Here is a 16,054-nt window from a genome sequence, read left to right on the forward strand (position 1 = left end):
TATTACAACATATACTGTAATTGCTTTATTATTATCAGTTGTTCATTTTCTACTGCGCCTAGTTTACAAATTAATCATTGTCATAGCTAAGTATGAAGCTGAAGCGTAGTGTCCACAGTTCATAGTGTATCTCCTTGGCTTTAGGCATACACAGGGCTCTCTTGGGATATATCCCATTAGAGGAGGGGGAACACTGTAACCCCTGTAACCCTATCTCCTTGCTAAATTGACCTTAATATGCTTTCTAGTAACATATGCTTCCCAGGATGCTAAAGAATCTTGCAGACTCCTGGCCTCTGGCTGAGTCCTGTTGATTGGCACCCCCCTCCCTGTTTCTCCATGCTTCCTCCCTGGCTTCAGGCATCAGGGTTCCTCTGGCTGTAGCCATAAACACTGTGATAGGCAGAGTCCACGTCTGAATCCCTCATCCCTTTGACCCTTGTTTCAATGTAACTGGTGGCCTCCTGCGACCACTGCTACTGCATGCTGCCTTCCCTTTGCCATGACCGCTGAGAGACAACACTCTACAGTGACTTGGATTGTGCATTTCCTTGAAAGACATTTTTCTGCATAAATCTAACCCAGGGTGCAGACTGTGTGTTTGTTTCTCTTACTGCGGCAGGGACAAATCGCCATGACTTTAGCAGCTTCAAAAACACACATGTATCACCCATCATTCCATGGGTCTGTGGTATGGGTGCTGGGCAGGGTCCTCTGCTATGAGTCTACAGGACTAAAATTAGGATACTGGGAGAAATTGGTTACTCTCTGGAGGCACTGGGGGTGAATCTGCCCCTGAATTAACCCTATTGGTAGCTGAATTCAGTTCCTTGTCACTGCAGGATAAAGATCCTAGTCCCTTGCTGGATGTCACCTGGGAAAATCTCCTGCTCTAGAGGCTGCCTACCTTTCTTGTTATACTTTCCATGTGACATTTCCAGAAGTGAAGTGTTCTTCAGGTCTCTCAAATTTCTCCTTCTGCTATGGCTCTCAACTCCAGCTAAAAGATACTCTTTGTCTTTAAGGGCTCATGAATTGGGATCATGTAATAATCCAGGTAATCTCCCTATTTTAACCTTAATGATACTTGAAAAAATCATTTTTGCCAGGTATAGTAACATATTGACTGGATCCAGGGATAATAGCATGAACTTCTTTGGGAGTCTTTTGAACTACCCTAGGCACTAATTTCCCCTGTCCTCACTGGATGGAGAGGTGGTGTACTTTTTCATAATACTAAAGACTGCTAGGTTCAGCTAAGAGCTTCAGAATGCCTTTTAATTCTTGCATCAACTCTAGACAATAGATACGTTTATCGCTCATTTTCAACAAGAAGATAAGTCTCCATGGATGATAGCAGTGAATGAAATGGTTATGTTATTGACAATGACAATACAAATGCTACAGATGCCAGGGAAGGGAGCACAGAGAGATGGGCTAAAAACTCAAAAGTGTGTAACCTACTGTGGTCTACAGTATTGCTGGGATGGAAAGTCCATCCCTATCTTTGACTAATGCTAGAAAGACAATGGTGTCCCTTAATCAAGCTGATGAGAATTAGGGGATAGGCCAATGAGGTTATCAGGAGGCCCCTCAAGAACAGGAAAAGAAGGTTTAAGGAATAATTTAAGGCAACTCAGCAGTGGGTCTGTGGGTGGAAAACATGTGCTAAAGCATGCCCTTTGCAAGTGGCCCATGTGGTGGACTGACAACTGGTGCTCAGCTTGTAACAGCCAGCTGAACTGAATTAGCATGGTGCTGAGTAGCCCACCTGAGGACTGTTGCCAACATAAAAGAGAACCAGAGAAGAAGTAGCGCTGTTGGCTCTCCTGTTGCTCTTGGTTCTCCTGTTGCTCTTGGCTCTCCTGGAGGAGTCTGTGGAGCTTCTTTCCTGATCATAACTAGGGGACTGGCTCGTTCCCTAATTCTGAACTTGGCTCTTCTCATCATCAGAAGAGTTCAGGACCTTGTTGTCACTGAAAATGGCTGCAGTTCACTTTGGGGGTGCTTACTTTGAGCATTGCTTCCTGGCTTCAGAGGGGAAGACGTGTGGTGTTCAGTCTCCTGGAGAAGCACGTCACTCTGGCTTCCTGGTAAGAACTTGGCTGTTTTTGTTGTTGAAGGAACTCTGGACATTGTTGTCACTGAGGATGGCTGTGGTGCTTTTAGGGGAGCTCTGGTCTTTATTTGAGCATCGCTTCCTGACTCCAGTGTAGAACCCTCAGTCTACTGGCACAGATCCTCCATCCCACTGGCACAGCATTTCTAGCTTCCACTGATGAACTTTGGGCCTTCCCAGCATAGATCCATGAAACAGAATTGCGTGAGACACTATCATGGCTCTAGGCCTCTAGCTGGACTTGTCGGGGGCATTCTCATGGGCTCAAGGTCTTCAGCTGGACTCATGTAATATTGCCATGGGATTCAGGCCCTCAGCTGGATTCTCTGGATCTTTAGAGTATGAACAAATTTCCTGCATGTTTTTGTGTTTGACTCTGGGTGACTATTATAAAATAATTCTATAAATTATGTGTCCTATATTAAATTGTTTTCCTTGCAAATCCTGACTATGACAGCACAGTTAGGGGTAGATTTCCATCCTTAGAGCTGAATGTTAGAAGGTCATTTGAAGGCTATTGAGAACTTCATGTTTTCAGAGTATCATTTGCAGAATATTTTGACTAAAGGAAGTAACAGAATTTCTTATAGCTGATATAAGGCATTTAGGGTAGTTCTGAGGATGCTGAGAAGATACTAAAGGTGAAACAATATATTATGTATTTTACTGTATTGGAAGCAGTGTGGAAAGAATCAAATCTGGAAGCAGAGCTGTGCTTCTGGAGGCAGGACCTTCCACAGGAAGGTGGGAGGAGACTAAATTCTCAGGGGAGAGGGTATCAAAAAGAACAAACTTGACTGCTATAGTAACTCATTATTGTTTTGTGTCTCTTTTTCTGAATAACTGGCCTGGCTCAGAAACACGGCTTTTCTGTGTCTCTCTATATCTTTTTTTGTCCCTATCTCTGTTCCTGTCTCTCTCTGTCTGTGGGGTTCCTATGGGGTTAGCTGAGTGATGTAGACAAGTAACATATTAGCCTTAACCCCATAGCTCTCCCTTCTCTTTCTCCTATCCTGTCCATGTAATTGCATATGCATATTCAGTTAGATTAACCATACGGAACTAGCAGTACTTAATAAAAGACTCAGCACAGCATGAGATTGATAATAGTAGCTGACATATACAGTGTGACTCTACAACCAGAACTCTGTCCAAACCACAAGTTTCAGATCTTCTCATCATGGCATCTATAGTGACAGTAATTTTTTCCTAAGCATATCTAACTTGTTTCTGAAACACAGACACACACATAGACACAAACACACACACACACACACACACACACACACACACACACACACACACACACACAAACACACACACCTAGGCACACACTGAAAATAAACATAAAAACAACATAATACCTATTGAACAGATAGTTACAGATCAACAATGTAACATGTGTTTATATCCTGACAGCCTAGTACCTGCTTGAAACAAACACACATAAATTGAATGAAATAATGCCCTTAACTTGTTAAAAATAATGCCATACCTACTGACATGATACATCTGCCTGTCAGCTATGCTAGGATGTATGCAGCCTTGCAATCAGGCTGAACATCACCACTCTCTCTTCCTGGTCCACACTGACTCAGACAGCACTTGCCTTTCAACACAGCAGTAACTGGAAACCTAGTTTGATGAAGATGCTTCACTATCAAAAGAAATGCAGATGTCTTTGATGTCAAAACTGTGAACCATCTCAAGTGAGTAGTTCATTCAATGACCAACAAGTGTTAGCAACACTGCATTTGGCTGGAAAAACTTAAATGGCCCTGCTATATTCTATGAGTTGGCTACAGTGACTGGAGCACACTGGAATCCTGCATCGGAATCTCAGAAATATCTGAAGTCATTTCATCCTCACAGTAACCCCGTGCTTTGTGTATTCTATTAGTAGGTTCTGGTTTGGAGATGAGGAGACAGAGAATCCAACACACTTGCAGTAGTCTCAGTGTTAGTGGAACCAGAATTATCAAGTGGGGCAATACTTATGAGGAGCCCAGCTTCATGACTGACAAATATCATCATTTAAAATCAGTCCAATTTTGCAGAAGGACTCATTATCTATTGTGCTCCTTTTATTTCTCTTTTCCCCATAAGAATTCTATAATATAATTCAGTTTTAAGAAACCAAAGCATAGAGATATTTCAGAAGACACTGCAGAAAGTCTGGGAATAATGATTGAAAACCTGTTTTGTGGGTACAGATCTCCCCAAGAAACATACTTTTCGAATTCTCCTTCCGTAGACCTTTGTAAAGAGAGGTCAGCCTTGAGAAGTGCTTCTTTTCAACACATGGTAAGATTTTGAGACATTAATAAGGAAACATCAAGTGCTTTGATACTTTATTTTTCTAAATGATTCTAACATTCACGTGACAGCACCAAAGATCTTGAATATCTGCAGAAATCCTGAAAAGAATAAAGTAGAAAGCTTCACATCCCTGATTTCAAAAGAGCCATGGGAACTATCATTTCAAGCGCTGGCATAGAAACAGCACACAGACCACTGCAGAACAGGATCCCAGAAATAAACCCACACACCGGCAGCCAATGAATTCTGCATAAAGGTACTGAAAACATACGTTGGACAAAGGAAAGGGGTCTTCAGTAAGTGATGCTTGGCAAACTATATTCTGAGTGCCAAAGTTTGAATCTTGGCTTCTGTTTCTCATTCTGTCCAAAAATTAAAGAATCAAATGCAAGACCTGAAAGCATGAAACTATAGAAGAAAATGAAGGAAATACTTCAAGGATAGCTGTAGGCAAACATTTTGGAGGACAGGGTGAAGATCCCTCAGAAAACTAAAAAAAATTCAACTATGTGATCCAGCTTCAGTACTCCTGGGTCCATATCAAAAGAAATGAAATCAGCACAACAAAAAGATACCACATGCCCAGGCTTACTGTGTGGCAGTATCCGTAGTAGCCAGGATATGACTCAACCTGGAAAAAGAATATATGGTGTATAGAAACAACAGAATATCATCCAGCCTTGGTGAAGGATTGAAATTCTGTCATTTTGCACCAACATGGATGAAACTTAAAGATGTAATCTTCAGTGAAATACTCCAGATGCAGAAATTCAAGCAGCACATGTTCTCTCTGGTATGTGGAAACTAAAAATTCAAAATTGGGCAGTGATTACTAAAGGCTGGTGAAGAGGATCGGGGTGGGTGAGTACAGGGAGGCTGGATTTGGTCAGGGAAAAAATTATGTCTGTTCAGAAATATCACATCAAACCCTATTAATACTAGTATGCATTAATAAAATTTATCTTAGAAAGCTTTATTTTTCTGATGATTGAAAGAGCAGTTAAACAAATGATTATCTGAGAAAACAGAAGACATGCCACATGCAGCCCTGCAGCTTATCTTTCTTTTTCATAATAAATTTTACAAAGGAATCTTCTACTAATTAAGACATGAAGACCTAAGGGGAGCTTTCTTACATTATGTCTAATTTCTTTAGGCTCCAAAGTCTCAAACTGTTTTATTCATGACCTCCAAATGCCTCAAATCAGTCTGTCACCACTGTCCACCTCCTCAGGCAGTCTGGAGTTTCAGTCCACTCTGCACAGTCAGGGCAGTGCACTTGTATCTGGAGCTTTCCTCACACACAAGGGATAATACTCTGTCCGAGTTAGCATAGCTTGATGGTGTGGGTGTCTTCTCACTGCTGCACACAGAAGGCTAATGGGAGGAGATGGACCGTGAAATGAGGCGACTCCTGCACTGAGGCTCTGCCCCCAGCAGTTGCGTGGATGTGAAGTCTCATCTCTCCGTGTCTTCATGTCCTCAACTGCAGGACAGGTAGCAGTATTGTCCCCCAGTGTCATGGAGGATCATCTCTGGTGATGTGCAGAAGCCGCAGGGAGTGGACCTGGTACTGACATTGCCTTTGTTAACGTTTGGTCATTGTCTCATCTCTAGATTGTTCCTGTACACTTCCCTTCTCTACACTCAGCACAGGGAGTCCTTTATCCCTCCCAGATAAGCTCAAAAACCAATTTGCTTATTAGTATTTGAGCAAACAAGTTGATATTCATAAGGAAAATCAATGTTTAAAGTGGGAAAAATGAACATCCTTGAAGAAAACAGTCCAAGAATTCTTACGGATTTTGGTTTTATTCAGAGATGCTCATTTTTCCAGCTTCAATCATTTACTCTCCTTGTGCATAATTACCTGTTTTCCCTGATATTAATGCACAAATTGATTTCTGAATTCATCTCAGAAGGAGTTTGAACTTTGATATGTGTAGAATATACTTACTTGGCTCCTTTTTAGTTGCCAGGAAACAGATGCTGCAGAGTTCTGTAAGTCACAGCGATATTTAGCATGAAAACATCCCAGAGACAAACACAGGAATCCAAATCACTTTTCCAAAGAAGCAGCTGTTCAGCAGGTCATCTCCAGCCATGATTTGCCCTCAGGAGAAGTAACACTAAGAACATTTTATTCAACAGTATTTTCTATTGTTTTCTTTTTTCTTTGGGAAGCAATAGCCTCAGCCTACATAAGACCTGGATAATTTAATGCCTAAAAATAACTAGGGGAAATTTGGGGCTAGATGGCAGAGACTGATAGAAGGGAGAGTGTGGAAACTTGACAAATGCACCTTTCTCTCACTTGCCAAGTAACAACAGTAACAAATCGGTCCAGTTTCATGTCTTTACAGGGACAAGAATCTGCGCTAGGGTTCTTGGCCGACATGTGGCAGTAGCAGTTCACAGGTGGTGTTGTGCTCCACACTCCCATAATAATAATGAGGTTATTAGTAAGATGAAAATAACAAGACTTTCCGTTTTTGAGATACCATACTAAACATTTCACATGGGATTATTTCATTTAATTATTAATCTTAGGAGAAAGGCATAGTAATTATCTTCCTTTTCCAGACAAGGTTACTGAAGCTTAGAGAAATTTAAAAAATTGCTGAAGATTACAGAGCCAGGAAGTTACAAGGCCAGGATGCCTCTCAACCTTAGTTGCACGTTAATTGTGGAGCTACTTGGAAACACAAAGGAAAACAGCTGTCTTAACTCATTTTAGAGTTCAATAGATTGAGGTCGAACCTGAGCAAGTATGTTTGATCAGCTCGGTGGGTGATCTCTTGCCATAATTTGCCTCAGGAGTAAAAGGAGAGTTTAGACAACTCTCAATTTATTGTATTAGCCAAACATTCTATTCACAAGATATTATCAATTTTGATCAAATTATTTTTAATCTGATATACTAAAACATTGTTTTACTCTTTATGCTAATAAAAAACTTACGTTCAAAAGAAACCAGCTTGGACGTTCATCTTTTTATGGATTCCACAAATGATTTTAAGCACCCACTATGAACTTGGCTTATCTTGATGTTGTAAATGTTTTCAAACAACTGCTCATTGACTTGAATGACCATTTAAGTGATGAGGGGAGCCTGGCAGAGGCTGAGAATACGATAGACTGAGATGCTGAATGGATCGGTTTCCTTTAGATTAGCAGAATTATTAAATGCAAGACCTGGGTGAGCGTTGGGGATGCAGGGATGAATGGGACAGTCCCTGCTCTGGAGGAGATGATATTTTCACTGGGAGAAGCAACACCTGACATGCTGTCAAAATGCCAGCTAATAAATCCTGCAATAATAATCAGCGGGAGCCATCCAGCCTGGAGGATGCAGTGCATACCTTCCTTGGGAGGCAGGCTGTCTCAGAAGAGGTAGCTGTTAAAACTGGGCCTTCAGTAAAGCGTAATCCAGATCAATAAGGAGAAGTGAGGAAAAGTGGGCTCCATAGGCAGTATTCCAGGTCATGAGTGGGGCACATTTGTCCAGAGTTGTTTAAACAGTGATTGAGGAGTTCACAGTTAACTTGCCTTTGAGTAAGTTGGCTTTACTACAGGAGAACCCACCATGGTGTGTGTTGGCCAAAGGACACAAATGGCTCCCTAGATTTATCCCAAAGAGTTCTCCATGTTTGGGTTTTTAATCTAACTTCCAAGACAGTTTGAGTGAGAAAGAAAGACTCCCCGTTACATACCTGGGGGAGCTTTAGCTGAAATAGTTCTCTTCTGTTAAATTAAGCTAACACTGGCCTAAGCAATCCTATGTTTTTACATACTTGAGTTTTACATAATGAACTGCAGTCTAAGTCAATACATGAACAAAATGAAAACTCAAAGTAGAAACTCACTTCTGAAATAAATAGCTGAGCCTTAGCCAGTCACAACAGCCAAACGTCAATCACAGATGGCACCTCTCTTCAAGCCAGGAGCTAAGACAGTGTATGTCTCTTTCCAGCCCTTACTTTCTGTAATATGGCACTGGCAAATATTCAGTGTGTAGGCAAATGGTAATAGAAAAATACTTTAAAATGAAAGTTAATTCTAATCAATGACATCAAAGCATACTCTAATTTTTCTCTGACAAGAAACTTTTCTAATACATTTACCTACCTCTAGCAGTCTCAAATATGTTGGTCTCGGAAATACCTGTTCTCACATCAATGATGGTGTCCCCACTGAGCATAGCTGTAAGTTCCCTGAGCTGCAGGGCCCAAGGTGCCTGAACCATGTATAACTTCTCTCCACAGGGTGAGGCTCAAATGGTCTCAGGTACACCTGGTGGACACCCCACAAAGAGTCCACATATCCAGGGAATGACTAGGCAAGACCTTCCACTGAATGATTCTGGAAAACTAACAAATGCTGGCTTTGGGCTCGTTTTCTCAGCAAGTCAAACAGCATGATCAGAGCACTAGGCTCAAGCAAGGTTCTCAAAATCCCAACCCTGTTGCTTTGATTTCTTGATTTCTATTCTTTTCAACCCAAGCAGTAGTCTAGTTGAACTCAGAAAACACTAGTTTCTCTAATGTGAAAAATCATATACAGTACTTTAGTTCAGAAGATAATATTTTTTAATCAAAGTTAAGCACAATATTATTTGGTTATATAACAGAACATTTCGGCTTCAGTTTTCTCCCTTAGTTTTTGCATTGTGCATATAAAAAGTAATTCAGTCCTCTCATCAACCCACCTTTTATACTGAGATTCTTTCATTTTCTCAGAGCTGCTGTGTGACTATTTGTGCGTATGCTCACATCTGCTGAGAAGCTTTTGGGCAAAGGGTATGCAGTTGACAGGGAGTAAGCATCTTCCCCAACCTGTCAGAACTCACCGTTAGACTAGGAAGAAAGACAAGGAGAAAGAGAAAAGCAATGCAAGGCCAGCTGTGGTAACACCTACAGGGGATGTAAGAACCAGTGGAGGAGAGCGCTGCTTGGCTCACAAAGGAGGCAGTACACAAAGGTGGTTGGTGCCACCGTGAGCGGTGGGATGACCACATCACAGGGAAGCCTGATTCACACTGAGAGCCCTGCAGAATTCTGATGTGGAGAGCACTGCAAAAATGACTCCAATATCACACACCTAGGTCATGGTTTCTAGTCCAAAGCTCCCCTGAACATACCTGGCAGCTGCTTGTCTATGTGAACAGCTCAATGGGAGTTAATCACTTCTTCCATATTTGTTCTTTCATAGATCCTCTCCACGTGGATATGTGGCCCGCCTTCTGCTGCCACAGTGCATAGCCTCTTCCTTCCACTGACCACAGTGTTCCAGGGATGTGAGCACGCATATGCTGTCCTTCACAAATATTCTTGCTCTCCTCAGTGGCCTCCTTTGAACTTTCTGGAGTTCTTTAGGATCCCCCCATTCTGAGCTAGATCTGAAACACAGCTTTGTTATATAGCTGTACCCTAGGATGGACTCAGCACATATTGGAATGATGACTTTACTTTTCTCCAAAGCCATGCTAGCCTAAGACACACATCAACTCTATGGGAAGTTATGCAATACCATTGATTGCCAAAGAATGTACAACCAAATATGCAGAGCGCTATTTTCCAACCAATATGGTTGCCAATACTAAAGTAGGATTGCAAGGGCAATTCCCTTTGAACTCCCCCACTCTTCCCCTGTAGCTGTAACTTCTTGTTCTGGTACAGATAATATTGGCAACTCCATCCTGTGGACAGTTTATGTCATCTTGGTGTTGCAGGTTTCATAAGGTTCTGTCTTTTTTTTAAGGCTAAGTTATTTATTGCTTTGCCCTTGCATGCCCCACCCCACCCTTCATTTCTAAAGACCAACCCCCTTGTCCAATGTATAAAAGCAGAGCCTTTCCTTTTTTCTAATGCCTAGCATTTTGGGCATGAATTTGGCTGGGTTGATGTGCACCTAGAATCCTAGCCATAAATCCACCTTTTCTTCCATTGGTCTCTCTGATCTCTTGTATCCTGCAATAATACTGGACTTTGCTCTACTATCTGCTATATTAATTTCTATTTCTCATACTGGGAAAGCCAGGTTAATTTGCTCCATACTTTCTTGCCAAGGTTATTAGGATTGCATATCTCTGTGGTCCACAGCCCAGTCATTAGTAAAAATATCGATCAGAAAAGCAGCAGAGCAAACCATTAAAAGTCTTGCTCTCTTTAAAACTCTATTCTGGAAGATGAGGATATAAGACAAATTGGCAGAGTGAGGACAGAAAACACATTTTGATCATGTTCTTTTTTATGAATTGTGACTTCCATGATAAAAAGAGTCTATGTAACCTTCAAAACAATTCATTTTCATCTACACTTTTATTCAGCTACTGTTTCAGCTTTTATTGCAACTAAATAAAGGAATTATGGTTGTAGAAACTGGGGTATTTTGCTAACTGAATATCTATTAGGATAATCTCCATCTCTCTTTCATATTAAACGTTCTTAATATAGTGTTGTTAGCAATAACACTTCATACAAAGAGGGAATATACATTCTAATGGAATTTTGCATTTTGTTTCTTAATGAGAAAAAATGACTTTAAAAAATTTCACTAAAAATCTATTCTTCTCCTCTCATGAGGAGGGGTGTGAATAGAATTATGTTTAACTAGACTAAAATTTACTTGGGTACTAACATATTTATTTTCCCATTATGCAAAGAATAGGAATTTTTATTTTTTTCAGTCTGACTTCCTGGACTGTACAAATACCCAGAGGAAAAGGAATAATATGGTATACTGCACATTTCTAAATCCAGAGGAATTGTAACATTATCAAGAACAATTTTGTAGGAAATACTTGCAGTTCTAGCAGAATGCCTCTGCATGGCTCTCTCAGGTACATCAGGGTCTCATTAACAACCGTCACTTTTGGTAGAGATTTGAGGTAAACACAGGAAAGCATGAGAAACATCCACCACCTCAGGGGTCCAGCTGCCAGACTTTTCTGTGGTTGCATCCATCTGTTCATTACCAGATTACCTGTGAGTGCTCAAGACTTACTTTCCAGGCAGAGCTTCTGTACAGAAGGGGCATCTTCCTCCGCTGACTTTCCCCTCTTTTCCCTGAAGACTTCCTAAGAAAGAGCCTGTCCGAGTGTTTCCTTCTGGTCAAGTGGCTCCCAAGAGATCGAGACCAGTTGCTACATACCCTGTTCAGGTCACAGGATTCTGGTCACAGTGTTCAGGTCACAGGATTCTGGTCACAGTGTTCAGGTCACAGGATTCTGTCCCTGCTCTAAACCACCAATCTTTTTAAACTAATTGTGTTCATTTGTACATTTTATACATACATAGCGATCACATTTGTCTTGGGGAATTTATACCTGTACTTGATATATCTTGATTCTTCATTTTTCCTATCTCCTCCTCTCCCTTCAACTCCATTTTTCCATCTTTTCTTCATTTATTTTTGAGACAAGTTTTCACTAAGAGATTCAGGCTGGTCTTGGACCTACTACAGAGCCTAAGCTGGCCTTGAACTTAGAGTGTTCCTCCTCGGTCAGTTCCCCCAGGTGCTGGTATTACAGGTGTGTGCCATCACACTTGGATTCTTCTCTCACTTTTTTCCTTCCTTTCCTTCTCCCCTTTCCCTAGTTCCCCTTCCCATTTGAACATTTTTTTCCCCACCTCACAATATCTATTATACATTTTGGTCCTTATTAACACTTCCTGTTTCTCATACTGAAAAAAACAGTGTGATAATTATATGTGTGTGTCTGATTTATTTCATTTAAAAACATGGTCTCAAGGTGCATCCATTTACATAGACGTGTCTCAAGTTTAAAAAACATGCCTTCTTTACCCACTCATTGGTTGATGGGCATTTGTACTGTTCTCAAGATTTAGGTATCACAAACTGTCTTGGTATAAACATGGGTGTGCATATATCACTATAGTATGATGCTTTTGATTCTTTCAGGAAGATCCCAAAAAACAGGAAGAGCGGAGTAAAATGGAACCTCTGGTCTTTATATTTTGAGGACTCTTCACGCTGATTTCCACAGTGATTACAGCAGTCTACATTCCCACCAACAGTGGAGAAGAACTCCTTTTTTTCCTCTAGTTCAGGCTGGTCTTGAACCCACTATAGAGCCTAAGCTGGCCTTAAACTTAGAGTGTTCCTCCTCCCTCATCCCCTGGGTGATGGTCTTACAGGTGTGTGCCATTCTTTGTGAAGTGTGATGGAATCTCAGTGTTTTGTAATTTGTGTCTCTTGAATGACCAGTGAACATTCTTTCATATGTTTGTCCTCTATTCTTCAACTGAGTAGGGTCTATTCATAAACTGCTGATCTTTGACTGTGCCTCCATGCCTGCAGTGAGCTTCCCAAAGGTACCAGCCAGAGAAAAGCACAGAAGTGGCTGATGAAAATTCCACCACAGGAATGTTGGTCCACTGATTTCCAGTAGACTGGATACCCTGGTGCCGTTCCTCATACACTTTCTTTTCTTTTTCTTGTCTTGTTCCCTTGGTAGGATTTCCTGTACAATGTTGACAGTGATTTCCCACTCACTTTACCTACTTGCAAGGCAAAACTTTCAATATTTCATGGTTAAGTTTATTATTTTCTGTGGGGTTTTATTTATTCATCATATTAAATTAAGAAAGTTATCTTCTATCCCTTTTTGCTAATATATTTTGTATAATTTGATTTTGGGTCTTACCTGTGCTGCATCTATAAAAATAAACATGTAATTAAAATTTTTCTGTTAATATATAGAATAATATTGATTTTCAAATATTGCATAAACAAATCATGTAAAAAAGATCTTACTTGGTTATACTTACATATAAATTCAAAAGAATTCAGTGACATTTTGTGTGTATTTTTGCATTCTTGCATATAAAAGTATTTTTATTTTCTAATAATATGCTTCTGAAAAATATTTTTAAATGAAGATTTTACAATAGGTGTTTAAAATTATTCCCCTTTTAGTGTCTATTTCTATGTCTTTTAGAGTTTTATTCCTACATATAAATGTACTAATTTTAAAAAATAAAATTAAAGGAACAAAATTACTCCCTCTAAATTATTTAGAAGTATTGTATAAGATTCATGTTTCTCTTTGTAAAATATTCACAAGGCCAATTGTAAAGCCATTTTGTGAAAACATGTTTAATGATGAGAAAGAACCAATGAAAGAAACTCGTAGCATTTCTGGTTTTTGTATGCCTGTTTTTGATTTTAAAATAACTTAGTTTGTAATGAGGTATCATGTTCATTGGTGTAGTGTTTATCTGCCTCACATATGTTAGAATCCACAGTTGCCTTTTGTACTCCTGACCTTTTTCTTCATCTTCATAATCAATTTTCTAATATTTTTTCAATTTTATTAATCATTTTAAATAAGTAGTTTTTAATTAGATTTTTATATTCTGTTCTTAAATTTCATTTTTTTACTTTCTTATTTCTCATATTGTAATCAGTATTGATTCACTGCCTTGTTTTCTCATTTCATTTTAGTTTGCTGAGATGGAATCCTTGCAATGTACGTGTTGTGAAGCTAATGCCTACACTCCCCACATTTGGCTAGGCCGTCTGTGACAGTTAACTGATTGTATCAACTAATGTAAGAAATGTCCAACTAAACTGGATCAGCATAGTTCTGAGTGTGACTGAGGGGATTTACTGAAGACAGAAGACCCACCGTAGAACAGCTTGCCACCTAAATAGAATAAAAGGGAAAAGAAGAAGAAGACTCGCTTCTGTTTCTTTGGAGGAGCTCCAGTCTTCACCTTGAACTTGACCCTTTTTTCCTGACTTTGACTGCACAATTTTCACCTTCTTGCATAGTCCCTTCATAGTCCCTCCACAGGACACTATGCAGAGTTCCAGGCCTTTGATTGAATCATTCTGGTTATCCACATGCAGACAACTCTTTTGCTCTCTTCCACACCTGACTGGGTGGCCATTGTAAGCAATAATAAATTATTATATGTTTGTATATCTTGCCTTAAATGTGTCCTCTAGTGAGCACTGAAAGATACAGATTTTGATACTGGGAATGGCTCCATAAAAACATAATTGTAAAGATGAAATTATTTAATGGCTTTAGGGGTTCCAGGTGTTGGCTCTCTAATGGGATGAGACGTAAAGACACTATGATCTCTCCTGATTCTGTGGGGCATACTGACAGTCCTTGGTGGGAACTGTTTAAAATAATATGCAGTCCCCTGGATGTCAGGGCCTGTGAGAAGAGTGTAAGTCCATGCTCAGTGCTTCCTGCATTGTCCCTGGGACAGCGCTGTCTGCAAGAGAAATACAAAGACACACGCCTTTGGTGGGCAGACTGACTGGGATCCCAAGACCCAGAACAATAGCCGGGCGCTGGGTGCACAGACACACACACGCCTTTGCAGAGAGGAGTAATCAGCGAGATCAGAAATATGGGAGCATCTGAAGCTGCAGGGAGGAGCCAGCATTTGGGCTCTGGAGAACTCCCCCAACAGAAGGCCAGTCCCAGCCCCTGCACCCAGAGGCCAAATCAGTTCCATTTTGGGGCTCTAACTTGGACACTATCACACAACTACAAACACCAGAAATACTTTCCTGCTCTTAGTCTCACTAGTTTGTCTGGTTAGCTGACCCTTTCCTGTCTGGTTGGATGTCAGCGTGCTTTGTTTTGCATTCTGTAGTTATTTGCTTTCTTGTCTTGTCTTTTCCATTCTCTTTTTCTTTCTTCTTTTCACTGTTTAGATTTCTTACCTTCCTTTCACATTTTCTTCTATTGATCCTCTTTCTTTCCTCAACTACTTCTTGGACTTAACATTCAAGTCAGTAATCATTGTCTCTGCCCTTTCTCATTATTCTTTCACATTCTGTTTCATTCTTTCCCTCCTAAATCCTCCAGTTCTCAAACTCCGGTGAGCATCCTTTGATCTCCAGCCTTCCCTCTAATATATCTGACCTCCTTCATTACTTTAGCCTGTCCCCACTCACCTTAACACCTTATCACCTTTTCCCCCCAGAAGGGTAAAATCACTCCGCTAAGGGGAAAATCCTGCATAATGAGTCCACAGTATATGCTGGATTTTGCTATATACCCTTAGAGTTTGTTCCTGTGGATGGAGGTAGCAGGTTAATGGTTACAGTAGTTCGTCATTAGTCAACCTGTACTTGAAACTATTCTTATTACTAACTGTACTACTTGAGCCAGGATGCCATACATGTTACAAACAGTTTTTCTCCCCTGTATGATCACACTGTGATTGTATGGGTGCATAATCATCATCATAACCCAGTACCAAAGGTTGGGGAGCTAAACCAAATACCAAATTTGCATCCTTTACAAAAAGGCTTGTTTGTGTATTGTTTGACCTATATCTTGTAATGTGAGCAACTACTTTGAAGATAACAATATTCAATGTATTAGCCACTTTTACTCTCTTAAGATCTTCTTTTGAAACTTTGTACCATTGTTTTAATTAATTTTTTATTCTTTAAAATATTTAAAAAATATGCAATGTAGATAGAGCCATTTGATTAACCCAATCTGCCACATGTAAGATATAAGAAACTTAGCAACTCCACACATAAAGGTTTTGAATACTTCTAGAACAGTGAGGAGTATAGCGATGCTAGCTGGCTGTTATTATCTCCGGACAAATTAGT

Source organism: Cavia porcellus, unplaced genomic scaffold (assembly GCF_034190915.1).
Source record: "Cavia porcellus strain 051 isolate PalLab524CR breed Dunkin Hartley unplaced genomic scaffold, mCavPor4.1 scaffold_23, whole genome shotgun sequence".
Classification (NCBI taxonomy): Eukaryota; Metazoa; Chordata; class Mammalia; order Rodentia; family Caviidae; genus Cavia; species Cavia porcellus.